This window comes from Rhea pennata, chromosome 5 (genome assembly GCF_028389875.1).
Source record: "Rhea pennata isolate bPtePen1 chromosome 5, bPtePen1.pri, whole genome shotgun sequence".
In the NCBI taxonomy this organism is placed as follows: Eukaryota; Metazoa; Chordata; class Aves; order Rheiformes; family Rheidae; genus Rhea; species Rhea pennata.
In genome coordinates this window covers 55,393,676-55,415,083 of record NC_084667.1, presented here as the reverse complement: position 1 = coordinate 55,415,083, position 21,408 = coordinate 55,393,676, and positions in this window count along the sequence as shown.

The following is a 21,408-nucleotide window of genomic DNA, read 5'->3' as shown; positions in this document are numbered from 1 at the left end:
GCTCTTCTATCTCAGAAAATTGGCTCAGTTGAAACTGTTGGATTCTGGCAAAGACTTAATAGCAAATGAGAGAAATAGCATGTTCCTGAAGCAAGGTGATTTCGAAAGTGAGGCTAGATGTACATTCAGCTCCTTCTACTTGGCAGCTATCACAAAGGGCAAAAAGATTTACTGGTTCTCCAGAGGGTATGTAACAGGGTTGCCCCAATCTGTCAGTAAGTGTTAGAACTCACTAAGACTTAAAGTAGGACTTAATGTTACTCAAGATCAGCTGCTCACAATGTCAGGTGTAGATCCACTCCAATCAAAAAAAAAAAAAAAAAAAAAAAAAAAAAGTGGAAAGAAGGAGGAAGTGCAGGAAGTCCTAAAAGGAAACTCTTGACACAGCCAGGCTTAGTGAGAATGCTAAAGTAAGAAGGCAAATGGACAAGTTCTTGCAATTATTGTGCATCAGCTGGTCTGTGAAACCTATCCACATGAATGCTGCTTGCCTGCAACACATATGAAGTAAAACTGAATTAGCTGGGTCTATAATGGAAGAGGGGTTATGCATTTTATATGAACAGAGAGAGAGAGCGCGAATGTAACCCATAATGCCAAATTCCAATAGATTAATGATTCTGAACACTAGCTTACAGCTTGTATGCTCAAGTGATGATGGAATAATAACTGAGGCTCTATATAGCATTTTTTCATTTGTAAGTAAAAGCAAGCTGAAAAAAATAGCACTGTGTAACCTCTACAAAATGGGTCACAACTGGACTAGAAGTAATTGCAGAAGTCCCATTTTGTCTAACAACATTTCTCCAATGGTCTGTCCAGATTTCTGTCTAATCTAATCTATCCACATGCCCATCACTTTGAAAATGAGTGGCCATTTTTCACATTTTGTTAATCCACCTTTGAAAATTCAAAATATGGCTCAGAAGCAGTAAATGGTCTTGTGAAGTAAAAATACTAATTAAAAGCACAGGCTTAAATCTATACACTGTCCTACTATGCAAGAGTTAAAATGCATATTGCAGCCCAAAAATCTTTTTATTCCTTCAAAGCAAGAACTAATGGAATAGGGTAAGTAAAAGTTTCCACGGCCCAGATATGTCTTTGCTGAATCACTTTGTAAGGTGTGGACAATTGAGTCATAAACTTTCACACTACAGATGGTTGTTTTTCTTTCATAGTGAATCAAGCTCTAAAAGATCTGTGACATTTTATGTTATATGTTAACTAGAGAGGCATATTATGTAAAAAGCACATAGGGTTTCACATGCACTAGTGCTCCCTACACAAGAGAGCATCATTTTCAACATTCACTCATAAAACCAGCTTCCACTTTTATTTACTAACTTTCTTGTGCAACTGTCTGAAATACGTGTTGGTCAGTACACATTCACACTGCTCTCAGACTTATTGCAAATCTGATTGTGTAGAGCTTCATAAATTCATTAAATATATGTATGTTTTCATAATTCAAATTGTATTTTTGATTTTAACATACAAATCTAATTATCTTTCTAGATCACCACCTAATCTAAAGCCACATTAGGAGATGACAAAAATACAAACAACTGATACTGACATACATACCTTTCTGTGTTCCCATCTGACGAAAACAACTGAATATTTTAGGCACATTTTAGAATTTTGGTGATAATATGACTATATAAAAATACTTCTTGTCTGACTTAAATCAAATCTTGCTTCAATATAAGGTTTCCCAACAGAAATCCTGACAGCTGTTACTACAGTGAATCGACCATCCCATTGACACTGTATGAGGTTTAACAGCTCCAAGAAAACTCCTACTTACATTCTGAATGCAAGTACACTCTCCATACAAATTAATTTTTACATCAGGTAAGAAAGCCTGAAGTGGTGCCTCCCCAACTAGGAGACAGTTTTGTAGCAATGGACTGAAGTACAATCACTAAGAGGGATCCATAGCTAAAACTAGGGTAACAAATGAATAACATTTTGCTCTCATTTTTTCTGAACCAGTTCAACATTGCCATACATGATACAAATCATTTCCTAAGCAATTATGACTGACTGTATATTTAAAACAAAGCAAAAATTACAGGCAAAAAATATATATATCTATATGACTCCAGTCCACCTCCCAAGATATATCTTCTCCTTTGGACAACACTGCTTCACAGAAACCTGTTATTTGTTGTTCAAGGGGAAATTGTTTTAATTACAAAAACGGCTGTATTCACTACTTTTGTTCCAGCTAGACATTGTAACTTTGGGGGCTTGTTCTTGTATTTTTTGAAACTTCTTTTTTAGAGTATGCCAGTGGGCCTTTTTCTCCACGTAACAATGTGTCAAGCTGAGTGGCAAACTATTTATGTCTTAGATCAAACTGGCTAAACATCTTGACCCAGCAGATAAAAATTTCCTGGAGTTACTGAAGGACCACATTTCAATCACCTCTCCAGATGCAAGAACTAACAGAAACAGTAAAAATTGGTAGTGGAAAACAGGAAGACAGACACAATGAGAATGGAAAATTTCAGTTCTCTCTCACTGTCTTTACAAATAAAACCAACTTCAAGCACACTAAATACTCCCTGCAAAAAGCTTACATTGAATTGATCACTGGTCTAAGGTCTAATGATCCAAAGTTTGCTATTAACACTTTTTCGGTTTGATACAACAATCAAATTGCCTAGTATATTACCTAATTTGCCAACTCCTTAGTGAAATATTGTGAGTTATCTAAATTTTAATTTTTTGACAACCATTCTCCATCATTTCTCCCCTCCTCCAACCCATGTGCATATAGCACCATGAGCTATTCTTTGATACTCCCTGGCAATACAATACCACCACATGTTTAAATGACAGACTAGAATAGTATTTGCTTTAAGGTAGCTTAGGCTAACTAAACATTGAAAAAAACCTCAAGAACCCTGAAAGAAAGCATACTTTCTTAGCATGGTTGGGATCATTACACAGGGTCCTACTACTTTAACCAGCTGAGAGACTATTATCAGCTGCAACTATCCACATGGACCCACCAATAAAGGACAGCACATAGTGCAATCCACTTCACTAGATCATTTTACAACAATTTTCTAAGGCAACAAATAAGAGTATCATGATTCACATAGTGCTGTGTCCATTTCAGGTTCTGCAAAGGCTGCATATCCTTTACTCTGGCTCTGCGGAGCAACCATCATCCCACAGCTCTTCTTCTGCCCTTTCAATGAGATAATCAGAAGGGCAATCAAATATAGTCCCGACCTCCATACTCTAACAGTTACTACTACTCCACATTTCCTGACAGCAAAAAAGCAAACAGAGTTGTGAGGGTCTCTGTTAAAATCTACTGGCATCTCACTAGCACCTTTATTCCCACCCATTTGAAATTTCTCACAAGAGAGCCTATTACTTTTGCTGATTCATTCTTGCTGCCAGCTGATTCCCAGTTGAAGGCTATCATTGCAATACTGTTTAGCTGTTCTTCTAATTACAGACCTTAGTTCTGCTGATGATCTTTCAAATACCTTGAGGTAGTACATAACCAGCCTTAGGCAAGTCTATGATTGTCATGATCTAGAATTTGCTGATTATTCTTTGCTAGACTATAGCTCTAGAATGCTTGCTACCCTGTCTTCAAAAACTCTGAGCCTATTTTGCTCAATTCAACCACTGGGAACTACTCCCTCTTGTTCCTATCATCTCCCTTATCTCACCATACTCTTTCAGGTATACATTAAAGCCTCCGAGAGTTTTCTGCTTAGTGCACATAAGCTCTTTAAGGCATGACACAAGTGGAATTTCAGATAGTCACTCATAATAACCTGCTCATTAGCTTACTACTACATCCATATCTTTAGATAGATTATGAAGTCTTGCAGACTAATTTGTCCCACATAATTAGGTCCTGTGAGCTTTGTTATATACTTTCTTACTATGCTTTAAATTCTTTAGAACCTCTTTGGAGGTAATTTGACAGATAAAATTCATATAGTCCTCAGTATGTTTGCCACATGTTCTGTTATTTCCTGCTATGTTATTATGACCTTTCATCATTTCCTCTCACCACATCCTCTTGACTGTACTTCTTTCACTCCCTCCCTCCATATACTTTCACTGAATTATCACTGTTACTCAGAGAGTTTCACTCACACTGGGAAATAGCATCTGTAATAGAATCAGTTGGTTATAATTTAGAGAAAAAATTATAGCAAATAGTCAACATTTTGAATTTCAACTCACAACATTTTCAATTCAACTTTCAATTTCTATTAGCACTCGTTTTCTCCAGCTACTACTAACTACTCTCTCTTCTGTGTTCATACCACATTAAACAAAGCCATTGAAATGTATTTTACTGGCAAGTTTAGAAAGATTGAAAATGAATGTTAACAATGTAACACACTTTCAGAGAAACAGGAGGTTTTGCTATACTTACTCAAGTAGGAAACAACATGATCTCTCAAGGAATAGTGTACCGAAAGGTAGATTGGTCCCAATAGAAGCCTTAAGTCCCTTGCCAAAAGACATTTAATGCGCAGCCACCTCTACTGTAAAACAAATGCTGAAGAGGTGCCGTGAGTAATATTTGCAGAGATTCATTCTCATTAAAGGCTTTTATAATAGCATTCACTCTGGTGTAAACTTTTAAAAATTGGCTCCTAGATCCATTAATCCCTTTCATCTGCTGCTCATGAGTTTAATGTGCGACACTGTAGCTAAAAGGACTAACTCAGTCCTTAGATGGATAAACAAGGGAATATAGAGTAGAAGTAGAAAAGTTACGTGTGTTTTTAATGGCAGTGGGACCAATCCTGGAAGAGTATACTGATCAGAGTTGATACCTCTGGCTGTGGTCGAAGTGTTGGAAAGGCTTCAGAGCAACTAAGGGATTGGAGAACAGGACTTAGAGTGAAAAACACAAAGAACTCAATTTATTTAGCTTAGAGAAGTACAAGGGATAACTTGATTATAGTTGAGACATGCCTCTAGGGAGAATAGGAACTTAATACTAAGGGAATCTTCATCTAGCGGAAAAAAAGATGTTACAAAAATCAATAGCTAAAGACTAGAGCTTTAAATGAGATGCACAACTTTACAGCACTGAAACAGCTCAGACAGATTTAAGGTGGATCCTCCCCCACTGCAAATAGTAAAATGGTGACCCAAATGTTGAAAAAGACTATACGTATCTTATTTAATCACAAACGTAGAACTTGAAGCAAGAATTAATCCAGGGAAGCCCCATAGGTTGTGATATGTGGGTAGAATTTTAGATTTCCTCTTCTTAGCTTCCAAAATAATTCTTGAAATTCTTCCCATACAAGCTTTCCACATTCCATTAAGCAAAAGAATGGGATGACATATCAGAGTTAATGCTGTTATTGAATGCCTGCTCAGTAAGATGCTACTTCCACTGCTGTTCAACTTCAGACATCAGGTACCTATCAAGGATTCCTACACAGTCAGTGGAGCTTCTGAAGTATAATTCAAAACACCAGAATTAAGAACCTGCCTCTTTCTATTGACTGTACAGGAATTCTGGGATCCAGATCATGCATGGTCTGATGGGATGAATAGCTATCCAAAAGCATTCTGCCTTGAAGTCCCTATTCTTTTCCTATAATCTACATGCAAATTATATGTGAAAGAATGAGAGCAATGCTGCTTCTGTTTTCGCCTAAAAACCAATTTTACTGTGTTTTTCCTCTCATCTGATCTGTTTCACTTCTTTGATTTGTTCCTCTCCTAAAGCATCATTTGTGGAGTAGAAAAACAGGCTGCAAGAGAACTGTTGGGCTCTCTGTTTCGATGCAAAGAACATCACTCCTAGGGGCTGTTTTGTACCCTAATGGCGCTGCTGAAGATCCAGGCTCTACTGTGGATGTTTCGCAGGGTCTGTACTGGTGTGGCTTACTGAAGCTTCAGCACTAATACTGTGTAATACATTAGGGTAATGCTTCTGCATCGAATGTATGCTCTGGCCTAGCTGTGTGGGCACAACAGACAAGATTAAAAGTGTTTTCTAAGGATCAGCGCTGAGCGTATAATGACTGTCACAGGGGAGAGCCACTTCCCAAGTTGATGAAAGAGCAACACTCCATTAGACATTATTTAAAGACTCTCAGACATGTCCTGTAAATGCACTGCCATAGTGTAGTTGTGCAGTGGATCTTACAGCCCAACCACAACAAATGACAGTTTACCACACCGAGAAACAAGCATCTTCAAATCATGCCATACAAAACTGCACTGTTATAGACAGTATGGTCTACCTCCTGGTTCATCATTAAAACTCAGTATACTAGAGGCCAGAGTAACTCAGAACAGAGCTATTCCTCAGTATGTAGGAGTTGCAAAGACCATGCTTCTCCTCCTAGTTTTGCCATCAGCAGTAATTAGCACAGAGAACACCATTAGCTCTGCACCTGAGGGTGTATTTTACCAAAAGCGAACTAACTTCTCTTTGCCAACAGCAGATGACCTGTTTATGAAAGCTGCAAGAATCTGGTGAAGTGGGATGCACTGGGCTCTAATACTGAGCTAGACTTTGGTGGACTTTCCTGACTTTATCATCATGTAGTTCTACTATTTAAAGCTGGCAAAGCTATGTGAAATCCCCTGTGAGTGAAGATATCATATTGACTAGTATTTGTTTGCAAGACATTATGAAAGCAAGATTTATGTGACCTCTCATCTGCACAGACAGACCCACTATGCAGAGCCTGGTTTAGTATAAGAGCATATGTTGACCTGTGAGACAAAAGAACCTTGAGACCAGTAGGTATCAAAAATGATGCCTATTTAACTGTAGAAAACAGTTTGTAGTTTGCTTCATACCTAGCTGTGAATAAAACTCGTATTTCAGACTGAAAAGTTTTACCAGCTACAGAGGAAAGGTTATTTTTTTGTTGAATAGATATTTTTTCTAAATGTCAATCTATTTATATACAACAAAAATGAGGCACTCTTATTTCACATTAATGAGGAAGCTTCTACTTAATGGCTTATGGTCGACACAAATATGCTTCTATCTAGAAGAATACGGCAATATTTAAATAAACCTTCTGCTAAAATTTGTGCATAATCAAAACAAATTGAATATCCACTTTTATTTCCATAGGGAACACAGCTATAAAGATTAATGCTAGACAATGATATTTAATTAAAGCTTATTTACTTTATAAGTACTTCCATATTTTCAAGAGTATTCCCTTCTTTTGGAAAAGGAAGCAGTACTGCATTTCAGAGCCACCTAACAATCACAGGTGGAGAAAACTAGCTATGATCACAGCACAGTGCTTACAGCGATACTGACAAACTGTCTAGCAAATTTTTTCACATTAAAGAATTCCAGTGTTAAAGAATTTAAATGCATTTTAATTGACTTTTCAAAATTCCATTTTTTATTCACAAACACACCTGAACACAATAACAGGAATTCATTTTTACATGCATTATTCCCTCTGATGGCATGTTGTTGTACTGTACACATAACGCTCTCTTCCTTTTTCACATACAAAATAAGAGGTTATGCTCTTATGTGTAATAATCAAATAAGTTTCTTTTCCTTGGGCACCAGCCTAGTGTTGTATTACAGATTTTTTTTAATAAACTGTTAAGTACTTCAGTGAAATTAGATGAAATGGTTTATGTATGAATGCAGATATTGACATGAGAAACCAAAGGGAGTACAAAAGAAAATTGCACTTTCATTCTACTAGTTGAGGTTAAAAATTACCAGAAGTTTTTGGAATATCAATTTCTAAGAGGAAATTTAGTTTTAAAATGCAGGGGTTGTTGGGATGGATGTGGCTGGTGCTTGTTTCTCATCTGTATGAACACACAACCTCCAAATACAACACTTCCAATAACAATTGTATTAGTCATCTACAGCTACAAGGCTGTTTAAGATACACAAATAAAATAGCTTTATTTGGATTGTAATTAACATGGCAAATATCACAATATTCTACAGGAAACAAACATTCTGAATCTATGTATTTTATTTCTTCTGACAATTGGCAAAGTATATTTTACTGCAGAATGCTTTATTGCTTCTTAACTATTCACCCTACACAGTATACATAAAAGCTTAATGAGTATAGCTGCATAAAAACTAATTTTAATGCTTTTAAAATCAATGGTGAACAAAATGTTGTTTAGATTGTTTTTCAAACAACTATACCACATCTGATCCTTTGAGGAAAAGCAATTACTTCTTGTTGTCATAGCCAATACATTTCTTCATTCTCCTATTTTAGTTATACTATTCTTAGGCACCTTTACAACAGTCACTATGCAAACAGTTAAATATCTGAGCAAATATAGAAGAATATTGTTATTTAATGTATAATCAATAAAATGCTACTTCTATTAACAGGGTAACAGTGAGGAGGGCAAGAGGAGGAAAATAAAATGGATTTTTTTCCAAATTAATAAATAGTATATGCAAGTTTGCCTAATTAAGAATGTCTTCAAAGAAAATTTACAAAAAATATTTATATAAAAGGCATACAAAGATCTGTACAGGAGACAGCTGCTATAATCTGAATTTAGCTCCCCATGCTTTCTTCCACTCTGTGAATAAGCACCAGCATTTTTATTTTCTAAGGTAGCATCAAATATAATCATTTTTTGTAAGTTTCAAGTGCTATAAATCATTGGGAACTTATGTACACCTAATTTATGCAATCACATTGGTAGTGAGGAAATCATCATTCTTTAGTGTTTTGTATCTCTGTCATTCTCTCTCAGTGAATTTCTTTATTACAACAGGCATCACCATAGTTGAGAGTTTTTCAGCATTTATATTAGTGAGCCCGATTTTTAAGGTATATAACGCAGCCACAAAAAACAAACCACAGCCTGAAGTGATGGTCTGTGAATTTTCAAGCGCATGCGCGCGCACACACACATACCCTATACACGCATTTTCTGATTTAAAATGCTTCCTTCTTTCCCTTCAACTGCACTCCTGAAATTTAAATACATATTCCTTTCTTTGAGCAATTTTGCAGGCCTTCAGGTGAAAACACGGACTCGCTCGCTGGCGCTGTCAAAGGAAAAAACAACAACAAACCACCACCACCCAAATGGGGCAGGTATTGAGATTTCTGAAGCATTCTTAACACACGCATAAAAGCCACTTTTCGTAAAGAGCTGCTACGAATTCCGGCGTACGTTTCGGAGATTCGGAGGAGTGCGCAACTCGGCACGGCGCGCCGCCGCCCGCGGCCACGCACGGCGCCTCGCACGGCAGCGCGCGCTGAGCCCCGAGCGAGCGCCCCGCAGAGACGTCGCGCGGCGCGGCGGGCTCGCTCCCACGCCCCACGCTCTCCCCTCCTGCTCAGCGCAGCCAGCGCGGCAACGCTCGCTGCTCCCGCACAGAGTCGCGTCTCTGCCGGGCGCTTTGCCTACGCGCGCGCCGAGGTTTCCGCCTCTGGGTTCACTACAGTAGCACAACCGGCGTGAGGGCAGCCCGCTCTTACCACCAGGCAGCCATTTGGAAAGAGGCTTCTGGGCGAGATACGTTTAACCTTGTTCGAGCTGTCTGTCCCAGTAAAAACCTTCAACATTAGAGGTCTTGTAATTTCTAAGTATAGTTATCTAAGTACTTCCATTACAACGATTTTTTTTTCCCTTGGGATGTAAATAATGAGACTCCACAGAAGCAACAAAACCTGAGGAAAGCAAAAAAAGCAAAAAAAAAAGCAAAAAAAAAAAAAAAAAAAAAAGAGAGAGAGAGAGAGCCTGCTCCAGCCATTTCAGTCAGAAATTAAGTAAAAATCAAGAAAAAAAATGAGATTAAATTTCAACTTTAAGGTAATAAAAGATGGAGATGTAGGTGCCAATGAAATCTGCCGAAACTAAATTTCAGAAGCACGGCTTTCTCATCTTGAAATGTTACACCTATAAAAGCAGCCTATAAAATTAATCTACCTGGAGATTTTCCATGTTAAATCAGCTCAGAAATAACTTTTAAGCACTTATGGCATTATATCTAAAATACATATTCTCCTGTTGTCCATATATCAAAATCCTGTGTATTCTGAAAAATAAGATCTGAGCTGCACTGAAATGTTTGTATTATAAGAAAGAACAGTAATAAAGTATATCACTTTCAAGAGAGTTGACATTTGCAAGCATTCTCTAAAAAATCTGCATCAGGTTGCAGTATTGGGGGAGCATATTGCTAAAGATTCCTGAATTCACTTTTCTGCAGAGAAGAAATATTTAGAACTCTGAGAAGGAGGTAAAAAGCCAGTGTATCTTTTCAACCTGGATCTGAAAATGAAATTCCTAAAATGCTATTGTTACCCATTTTACCAGGAGTGCAATATCGTCCATTCATGCAAACTATTTTATTCCATTTACTCAAGGGAAAGGGATGTTCAATATGAGAGAGAGAAAATCAGTGAAGTAATTTCCAAAGAAAACAAACCTTTACTTCTCTCAGGAAAATACTGCGCTTTTTCAGTTTGCTAGATCTGGAAATAAAGAGCATTTAGATAATGATGTTTATACTCTAATCAATTTGTCCAAATTAGTTTCTTTTAAAATTTAGCTTGAGCTATATAATAATATGTGCAAATTCAGTTTTTTTCACCCAGAAAACTGTAATAGGCAAAGCAGCAGATACAAGTGAAAAAAAAAAAAAAAAAGAAAAGAAAAAAATCTGCGGATTCCATACATTTGGGTTCTTTCCAAGAACTTTGCCACATTTTGCAGATTCTCAGTTTTCAAAGAAAGGTGTCTTAGCCCTTCCAATTGTGGAGATATTCTTGCCTCTGTAAATCAATGTATTGTTGCTAGCCAGCCTTGCAGAAATCTGTCTACAGCTAGCCAGACAGAAACAATAGGAGCGACAATTACGTGTATTCTCTTTTCTTCCTCCAAAATTAACATGATTTCGCCTTAAAATTGCAAGTGTTCAATTAGTTAGTGTTCAAAACACTAACCTGGAATCAAGCAGAGGTCGCATTGTAAAAATACATGTAATTAAAGTGTACACTCTCCTTTTTTGCTCGTATAATGTCAGTTTGGGTTACTTCTATCAACTCAGCATCACAGCTCAGGCATGGAGACAAATGAACTCTGTAAAGAAATGAATTTGGGATGAACATTTGGATTTTGTCAGGAGTGGATATTTGGACAAACTTGATGTTTCAGATAAAGTTACTGAAGAAAGGGAGAAAAAAACAGCGCAGACTAAATTTTACTGATCCTAATCACTGTTAAAGCACTGCATGGAGGAAGGGAGCAACTTTGGAGAATCTTGCTTAATGTAACAAAAAACATACTGATTAAATATCTCTGCATTTCTACTAAGTTAACCGAGTTCAGGACCTGGTCCACTACTACTTTTTTTTCTCTCTTCTGAAACTTGCATTAAAATACATTTTGCTGTCCTATTTCAGTTGTTTTTAACTCTCCTCACTTCATGTGAAAACGTACTGGAACCTGAATGAAACATTAGATTCTACAATTTAACAACTGTACGAAAGTGGTGTGGTAGAGGATGTTGTTAATGTGTTTTATATTTCTGAATCTGGAAGCTCTCAGCCACTTCAACATGTTCACTCACGTTTCTGACACATTTATCTACAGCACGGGTTCAAAGGTGGACACTCTCTGATGTGAAATCAAGGTGCTACAGAATTCTGCAGAATCTATAGAAATACCTCCACAGATTTTGCCAAAAAACCTCAGCAGATTTATATTGGCCCTGCCAATGACTTTCTGTTTAACTTGTAATCAAAACAACTCAAACCCAGTAACTGTTTGCATATCTGCCAAGCCTCTCAATTTCAGCAGTAGGCAGCAGACTCTCAGTATGACAGCCTGTCTTTCAGATTCAAGCTGAATCTGCCAAGGCTCCACTACAGAGGCAACTGGTAAATTAAATGCCAACAAGCAAGGACATTCATGTACCTTTACACTCTGCACATGAAGAGACATCACAGGCCTCTTCATTCTAATGGGTGCTTTGTGTGTTTTGGGCTGCAAAGTAAAGAGTGCCTGCTCTTATGCATAATGAAGCCATTGCATATATATTAGTTTAGCTGTGTTGCTCTAATTCTGTGGTTACAAATTAGCTAACAAATTTTCTTGTTATAGGAAAACAGAATATCCTTTTGTTGGCAAAATTAATCCATAGAAACAAACAATGAAAGAGAAATCAACTTTTAAGCCCTTTTCTATCTAAAGATTATGGATAACATTATATAATCAGGTTACAGCAGAGCCATTGCTAAAGATAACTGAAAATAAGAAACATTCAAAACATGCTGTTGCATCTCTAATTCTCTTGTTCTTACTATAGGCATGCTATCTGATTCTGAGAAGGGTGGTGTTTTAAAAGCAATTCAGCTTCACTGGTGTTTCCTATAGTAAGCAGAAGAGGTTAATTATATTTATGTAATTATTGATTCTTACTAATACTTACAAGTTGCATGATACTTTTTGATTATTGATAGCTGATGCAGTCACTATTGCCAAGTTTAGATTGTATTAGTAATTTTGAGTGCACAACCATAATACAACCAGAGATATTGATACCATTGACCATAAATAACAGTACTTGACAGACTCAAGTGGGGGGAAAAGCACTAACACTGGTTCCTCTAATGGATAGAATAAATGATAGAATCGTATAATGAGCTTACAGCAGCCAGGTTTAGTGAAATCTATTTCTGAAGTAAGAAGGGGGAAAAGGTAGCAATTTTGGTAACAGAATGAGGGTACAAACACATTAAAAATTAACAGAGTGTTTTCAGATAATTGAAAGAAAAAGCACCAACATGGGAAACTTAGCTGTTATAGCTCACAAGGCTCTATGGTGAGCATTATCACTGCTTCCTGCCATAGATTTAAACTACCATCACACCTATAAATGAAAGAAAAAAATAAGAGCTTTTCTGGAGTTCCTACAATAACATGAGAGGATTTTCTTTTTCTTTCTTTCTCTTTTTTTTAATGGGAGGAGGAAGAGAGATACTCAGTCCAATACAAAAGAGATTACTGTTGTGCAAGTGTCTTTTTTATTTACTGTAATTTGGCAGACACAGCTCTGCAAGACTTCAGAACTAAGAAACTGGAGAACTTTGATGTTCCTTTGACATGAGCTGGTTGAGATGCATCTTCTTGGTAATTGTAGAGAAATATTATATTGTTGCAGCTGCCTGGTGTTAGCAGTGAACTATGCTTCATTTTGCAGAGGAAATTCCTCCCTTCTCCACTTCCCTCCAGCATCTGCAGTACTTACCTTTGTCACATCAAGATTTACTTTAACGGGAACCATGTCAGGTGTCCCCAGAAAAATGACAAACTAAAATTAACCTATAATTGTAATATAAGCCTGAAGGCATGTGCTTGGTGGGAAGAAATTCACCTTCTACGGACACACATCAGCAAATCTTACAGGGATATCTGAAATTCCAGACATTGCCATTTCATTAATCAATGAGTAAATCAGTTAGCGATCAGTCATGCTCTTTTGCAGTGTGACTACAATTTGCGTGTGACCTAATCTTTAGCTTGAACTTGCCACTTCCTGGCTATGTGCCATTTCCAGGGTTTCATTCAGTGGTCACTAAAGTACCAGCAGAGCTCCGACGGACTACAGCAGCTGCAGGATCGGGTCCCCGAAGTAGTCTTTCCCATTCCACTCGTTATCAGTATCTTGTAAGTACGTAAGTGAAATGTATCAACATAAAAAGTGCCTAACTGTAGAAGTAAAGTTATCGGCATGAGCACTTCAAGGTTAAGAAAACCACCCCTCCAAAACTCCCCGCAGTTTACAAGTTTCCTTTCTTTCTAGTTATTTATTTTGGTCATCTGCCTATAGGCTGAAAGTTTGCTGTTGTCTAGCCTGAGACAGCAATATTGCAGCCAGTAGGACAGACAGCTAAAAATCTACCGTAACTGTGGTATATAAAGACACACTATCCCCTCCCTGAGGCCTACCTAAGTTAGAACATAAGATGCAAGTACATACAAGTTAAAAATAATGAAACTTCACCACTCTCCAGGAGTTACTGCTTTTGACTTCTGCAAACAGATATTTTCACATAAGTATTCTACCAGCCCTAACTTGAAACAACCCAGTTCTGTCTGTCTCTGCCAGACCTGTTTTGTTAAAACATTTTTTAAAGTTAAAAAAAAAAATCCCCTGCTTATCTTGAAAAATGATTAACGGAGTTTAAAAAAAACACCAACAAACACACACAAAAAAAAAAAGAAAAGAAAAAATAAGAAAAACCACCGCACGCGCTCACCCGCAGCAGGGAGATGATTTAACGTTTTGTGCTTTCTGCCATTCGACGGCAATTGGTGTGGGGCGAGGGTGGGGGGAGGGGAGGAGGGTGATTAAAGGGTTAATATTCAAATGGGCGATTTGCAAGGGCTGCATAATGGAACTGCCACCCCGATAACAATAGGAATTTTTAACAATATCGAGCCTTGTTAGCAAGAGAGTTACAAGCATTGAGGGCAATCAGTGTGTCTTGTCAGTTTCTTTTTATCTACCATCTCCAACCGCCAAGGAACCGAAATGAAGCACTTTGGAATTATCAATTTCAGCCACATTTGCATAACAAAGCCCCCGAGGAAGAGGCATGATAAATGTGAAGGACCCCTCTTGGAAAAGGAACTGTCAACCGCGCCCCGAAAGATTCTCCGACCGAGCGCGTTCTCGGGGATTGTAGTCAGCGAAAATAAAATGAAAGCATTAAAGAAAGTCATTCTCTCAGAGAGAAAAATCTCCCCCTCTGCACAGAGAGAACTGGATGAAATGACATTATGCATATGAAAATGTCCAGAAAGATGTTTGATTTATGTATGCATTAGATGCAAATTCCATTACCGCACGCGCGCTGTTGTGTGATTTGGCTCTGAACACATCACTGCCCTGATCAAATCTGATCTCATTAATTCCGACAAGGAGAGAGAGAGGGAATTGAGAAGAATTTATGGCCTGGACACTTGAAAGAAGTAAATTGTAATTCTGTTTAAAGCTGCAGCGAACCTTTTAAACACCTTTTATTATAGAAAAAAGCACTTACTTTTATAACACTGTTAGAACTTACTTAATCTTGTACTTGGAACTTCTAGTCCTCATTTAAAAAAATCTATGACCTTGTTTAGAGAAAAAAAGAGAGAGAGAGAGACAGAGACAGACAGACAGAGACAGACAAACAGAGACAGAAAAAATACGCCTGTCTTAGACTGAAATCCAGCAGAAGCATCATAATAATATGATCAAAGAAGACCTATTGACTATCTGAATAATCATGTGAAAATTCTGCTCTGCTGTTATATGTTTATTTTTAAACAATCCTTTAATATCCTCAAATAAAATATCAAATACTTTACAAGTGTTTTTATGGGACCAGATAGATGTTTCATGCTTAAAAAATGTTATTAATTGTGATATAGATAAAAACGGCAATGAGCACAGGTTTTATAACAATATTCTCAAGCAGTGCAGTGGTGTCAGCTAAAACCGATATGAGTTCCTTCTTGAGATACAGACAATTTAAAGACAAAAAAACCCAGATCTTTGCTAAAAAGGAAGTATATTTCTGTAGGGGAAAAAAAACAGATTGTTTCTTACATTAATAAAGATTCTTATCCTTGTTTTGCTCCTGAGAAAGACCTTAATAACTCATTTCCTCCCTTCATGAAAGATAATCACCCTTCATGGGTGAGATATCCTGTATTTACTTGATACCAAGTGTAAAACTGAAATAGTGTCTCAATATGTTATTGCATTGTATAATCAGTGTTCCTCCCCCAACATTCATGAACCCCTAGGGTGCTTCATAGCCTAGAATAGTTTCTTTTCTGTTATACATCTTCCGTTTTAGTGAGATATGATGAACTGCCTCCCCAGTAAAGAAGAGAGAGAGAGTAACCCCCGCCTTGATTTCTAAAATCTTAGTTGCCTATCATGATTCATTTACAGAAAAATGAAGTGATTTCTGCAAACAGTTTCCCCAATGAAGCCTGCAGCTTTCTTTGATAATCTGCTCCAGTTGAAGTAATTGTTGAGCAAACGTTACCCAGAGAGATACAGGAAACTTGTAAGTTATTGAATATACTAACACAAAACAGTAACTTATAGATAAACCATGTGAATTTATTGTAAGCGTCACTCACATTTTCAATGGTTCCTGTTGAATTTTCTGCAGATTTTTTTTTGTATTTCCACATGCAGAAAGTGTGTGTTTTTAATATGCATTATTCAAAATACATAAAAATGTTATCTTTTGAAGAGTTACTGTAACATATTTGGCTACCAAAGTCAATCATTACTTTAGAAAATGGAGGATGTACTCCTGATTTACGTGGAAATTTCAACAGTCCTAACTGTGCATTTAAAAATCACTTTAGAGAAACATGCAAACATTAGACACACAAATGAGTACATATGTTCTGTCATTCTATTATTTTGTCATTGATATGCATGCATTTCTGTAAAAGTACTTGAGTGTGTATATGTAAAAACGAAAAACAGCAAAGAGAGATTTTTTAAGTTTGTTACAGAATGGGCATTTGTTTAGGTGGCTACAATAGAGAATGCTGCTTTTTGACTTTGAGTACACTCAAATGTGCAGTATGTTGTACTGAGAAACCTATAAAATAACTTAAGTGATCTGGATACCTAAAATATAATTATATGGTGTCATGTTTCTTAGACTTAAAGTATCAAAGAAATACATTTTGTTATAAATATTCTTTCCATTAACTAGTGTGTGGATTACTTTCTATTATATCAAAGGGAAAAAATCGCCCAGAATTTTCTTTGCATGTAGACTTAAAGAAAATTAGCAGTGCGAGAGAGACCATAATTGCAAAATTTAGTTTAGTGTTTTACATAAGGTTATCTTCCTCCTCCTGCACACCCTTTAGCGTATCACTGAATGTATTTTATCAAAATACTCTAACCACCTGGCCATTTGAGCTCCTTTCAGTTATCGCCCAAAAATAAAAGCAATTTTGTACTTCAGAACACAGGGACCCGGAGATAAGTTTTCATTCATGGTGGCTAATTAAGCAAATGGTGCTTACTGTCCCTTCCAAAAAAAAAAAAAAATCCCAAACAAAACACAACAACAACAAAAGAAACCATATCTTTTTTGCCACCCTAACCCCTCCTTCTGTCCCCCCCGAAATACATACACAGACACACATACTTTCCTTCAGTGAGTGGCTCAGGCTCCCTGATTAAGGTCATGCCGTTTGCTCATTACTGGCCTGGCTAATGTGATTGAATTGGAACAATACCTTTGAACTCCTTGGCTCTGATCTGCATACTAATTGACTCCCTTGTCCTTGGCAGTGACCTTGACAGGCTTTCAGCCACTCTCGGCATGTCTGACCAGTTTCTCATCAAAAGTTCCTACCAAAGAAAAAAAAATCCAACCCCAAACCAAGAATTAGTCATTTATACTACTTTTCTCTGTATTCATGTTTCCTTATATACCATTAGAAAAAGCAAAATTGCTACTCCCTAGCTCCCCCTGGATGTTTATTAATATTTGAAAATCACAGTGTCAGTTTAAAGTACCGAAACAGTGACAGCATTGTTTTGAAAGAGTTCATTGTTGTATCCCCAAATACATTCTACACATATTCTGAGGTGGCTTTTTTCCTCCGTCTTTGTTACACAAAAGGTTGCAGTTTAACTCATGGGCATTTATATTTTCGTAATTTTTTTTCAAAGTAAAAAAAAAAAAAAATCTTGGTTACATTCTAAGCAAACAGTACAAATTAGTTTGCTTTTTACAATTTGCTTACCACTTTAACAGCATGGGTTTCAACAGGTTCTATAGCAATAGAAACACTACGATTTCAAACAAAACCAAACCAAACCATGCAGAACACTGCATTTAGAAAATGCCAGATTTAAGGTAATGAACTAAGGATTATATTTTTATATCTCTGAGGCTCTTATACCAACATATTACTCAAGAGAGGCGTAATTTCTACATAGACGATTTTATTAAACACTATACTAATGTTTATGGAAAAAAAAACATTACAGAAAACTACTCTTCTGACTGGAAAGTAGAGGTTTAATTGTTTCTTACTAGAGTGAAGATTTATCTCGTAAGACAAGTTTCAGCCTCTATGAACTTTTATTATTAAAGAAAATATGTAACAAAGCAATAACTAAACCAAATTAAAATTAATTATCAATAATAACTGAGAGACAGACAGCATGGAGAGAAATGCAGTTCTATCAGATTGTAAGCAAAGTTCCACTTCAGAAGAAGTTCTAATTTTTTTTGAACTATTCATTCTCACTTTAGGCAAAATTTATTGTGGAAAAAAGAGCTGGAATTTTAGACTTATTTAATAACACTTTGTACTTCTGTAAGAGCTCTTTATTAGGTTCTCAAAGTGCCTAGTGTAGTAACATGAAAGAATGAGTATGTATTACAACCAGGTGAAGTATTATTACTGAACATCAATAATGACCTGCAAATGTATAAATAGCAGATCAAACTACAAAATTTCTGACACACTTTGTTTAATATAATTTGCATTTTTATTCTGCTATGGTAACCAGATCAGCTGTTTTGAAAAAAGGTATCAAGAGTTTTTTACTATTGAGAAAACTATTTTTATTTTTTAATGTAATAATATGTGGCTAATATCCAAGTACTTAGACAGGGTAGACCTCACAAATCTGGCTTTCAGTTCATGCAGAAATGTCACAAAATTAAGATTTTGATCCGAATTTTCCTAAAAATTCAAGAATGGCCTGAATCCAATCCAGCCTAACTCCCAAATTCTAGCACAAAGGAACACGTGTGGCTCCTTTCACATGACCACTTCTGCTGACAGGCTGGTAGTGGGGTAGATTTCTTATAGCATCCACCTTGAACCTACATATAGCTCGTATTTACAAGGCTCTTGCTATGCTCGGGAAATTCCCTGGCTCTTTGAGGAAACCAGGGAGCTGCTGCTGAAATCGGTGATGCTAAAGTAGGCAAGTTACAGAATTCAGCATCTGCAGCGACCTGCAGCAGCTGCAGCAGCAGCAGCAGCAGCGTCAGGTCTGACTGCAAGCAGGCAGCCTGACAGCGCACTTTGGCTGAGAAGAGGCATGCGCGTGTAGTTGGATCTGTTAACAAATTAAAGCTCTGGGGAGCCACACAAGTGACACAGGACTAAGAAACATATTTTTAAAGGTACTTAGGTGCCTAAAATGTATACAGATCATTAGATGTATTTTCAAAAGCACTTGGGCATAATTCTCATTGATTTCACTTTGCTCTGAGACTCTAGAAGCAGTACCTAAACAGGTGAAGTTTGTATTTATATAAATTACCAATCAATTTTCTCACCTAAAATAGCCTTGCTTATATACAAATTTAGTATCTTTAGCATTCTGAGCACTTCCTAAAGTGTACTGAAATACATGCAGAAATTCACAAACTGCTGTAAAGTCGCTACATCTGCAACAAAATACACCGGCTGTTCCTGCAGCAATTTTAAGTGAAACTGCAAAAGGAAAGATTAGGTAGAATGAAATTTTAACCAAAACTGAAACAAGGCTACACTCTCTCATATGATTTTTTTTTTTTTTTTAATCACAGGTTGTCAGTCCTTGGTTTTAGAACTCATCCAAAAACTGGTATGCCCAGGACTGTCACTACTTAATTTTCTTTAAGCAGTGAGCACCACCTACTGCAGGGGAAGATTGCTACCTGTTTAGTCACTGCATCAATCACTTCCTCTAAGAATTATTTTTCCTAAAGCCATTACCACAGAAGCTCTGAGCAGAACTACTTGCACCTGGCGTGTGAGACTGCAGCTGTTCACTGCTCAAAGTCGAGTATATGTGAGTGTACCTACAACATGTGTAGGCCTTAGCTATTAACCAACTAAAAGAAAATGAACATCTAATCAATTGATCTAGTACATAAAACCAGAACTCAAAGGAAGGCAGCTGCTGGGATGAATTAGTTTATCCTACCCTCCATACTGGTCTGTGACCAGCATGTTAGAGAAACCCATACACTGACTGGTGTAAAAGCTATTCCAGCTCTTAAAAAAACAAGTCACTGAGATTGATCCACTTCTGCACTAGAGCCAGGTCCTTTCCAAGAAAAGGGCAAGGAAGATGACAGAAAATCACCCCCCCTTTCCTGATTCAGAAGGCTTGCACTGCTTCTGACACCACTTACGTTGCGTCAGACACCTCCTCCCCACCGCAGATGAACCTCCCTCACCTGCTCACCACACAGCTGCTGCCTCGTAGTGGCTGACCTGCCTGCTCACCTAGTTGCCCCCTAATCTGGTTCCAGCCAAACTGTCTCCTTAACCTGAATCAGTTTGATTTGGACTAGAAAGCTATCACATGACTGATGTCAGCAGACTCAAGGAGGCAGTAACTTTCAGCAGGAGCCTGGGAGTCAGCTGAGGGGATGCTTCAGCAGGGAGAAATCAGGGAACCACCTGCAGCCAGGACAGGCTGCCCGGCTGTAGCGCTGCTGCCAAGCTCTGCTAAGTCAGGCCAGTCATATAGGTTCCTCAGGGCTTCTGAGGGTGTGGAAAGGTAGAGCAAATCTGAGCTCTGCCAGCCCCCTGCGCTGGTCCTGCTGTCAGTCAGGACAAGGCTAAAGAGCCTCAGGCAAATGTAGCTCTGTGACAAGGCAAATAAGATCCTAAGTTAAATGCCCTGCTGAGCATTTATAGTTAGATTGCACATGCCATCGTAATGCAAGGAAGCTGCAATGGATAAGAGAATAAGTATGTCAGAGGACCATTAGAAAAAAACACCAATATAAGCTAAACATCTGCAACGTAATATAGACTTACACTCTGAGTACTAAACTGTGCTTTACTTGCAGCTGACACAGTATTGGCAGAGTAACATAGAAAAAAACACACCCCCTACCCCCTAAATTCATGGTAATGGTTTGCTGACCATTATCTTGCCCTTTCCCAAGACATTTAACAATACGTTTGCAGAGATCTACAATAGATAATAAAGAATCCAAAATTTTCACTGTGTGCCTTTCTCCCCCAAAAGAGTACAAACAAATAAATACATGACGGATGTGCAAATGCACAGCACAAGACACATAGCGAGCGTGCTGATGAATAGGGGTAGTAACTAGAAAGAATAAAACAGAACACAAGTGGAAAATATTAATTATTGATAAGACAGGGGACAGATAATTACTACACTTCATATCTGCCTGCCTGCTATAAGGACAGAGAAGATGCTTCCTAGCTGTCTAATAAGGAGACTGGTAGTTTGCAATTTGCTCTTTTGGCTCCTTAGGCAAGTTCTCTTCTTCCTCGCTGGCTGGCACTGTCATGCACATGCTGCATTATTTCAGGTTCCTATTAGAGATCTATTGAAATCATTTAAATAATAATAATATGGATAATTATTATAGT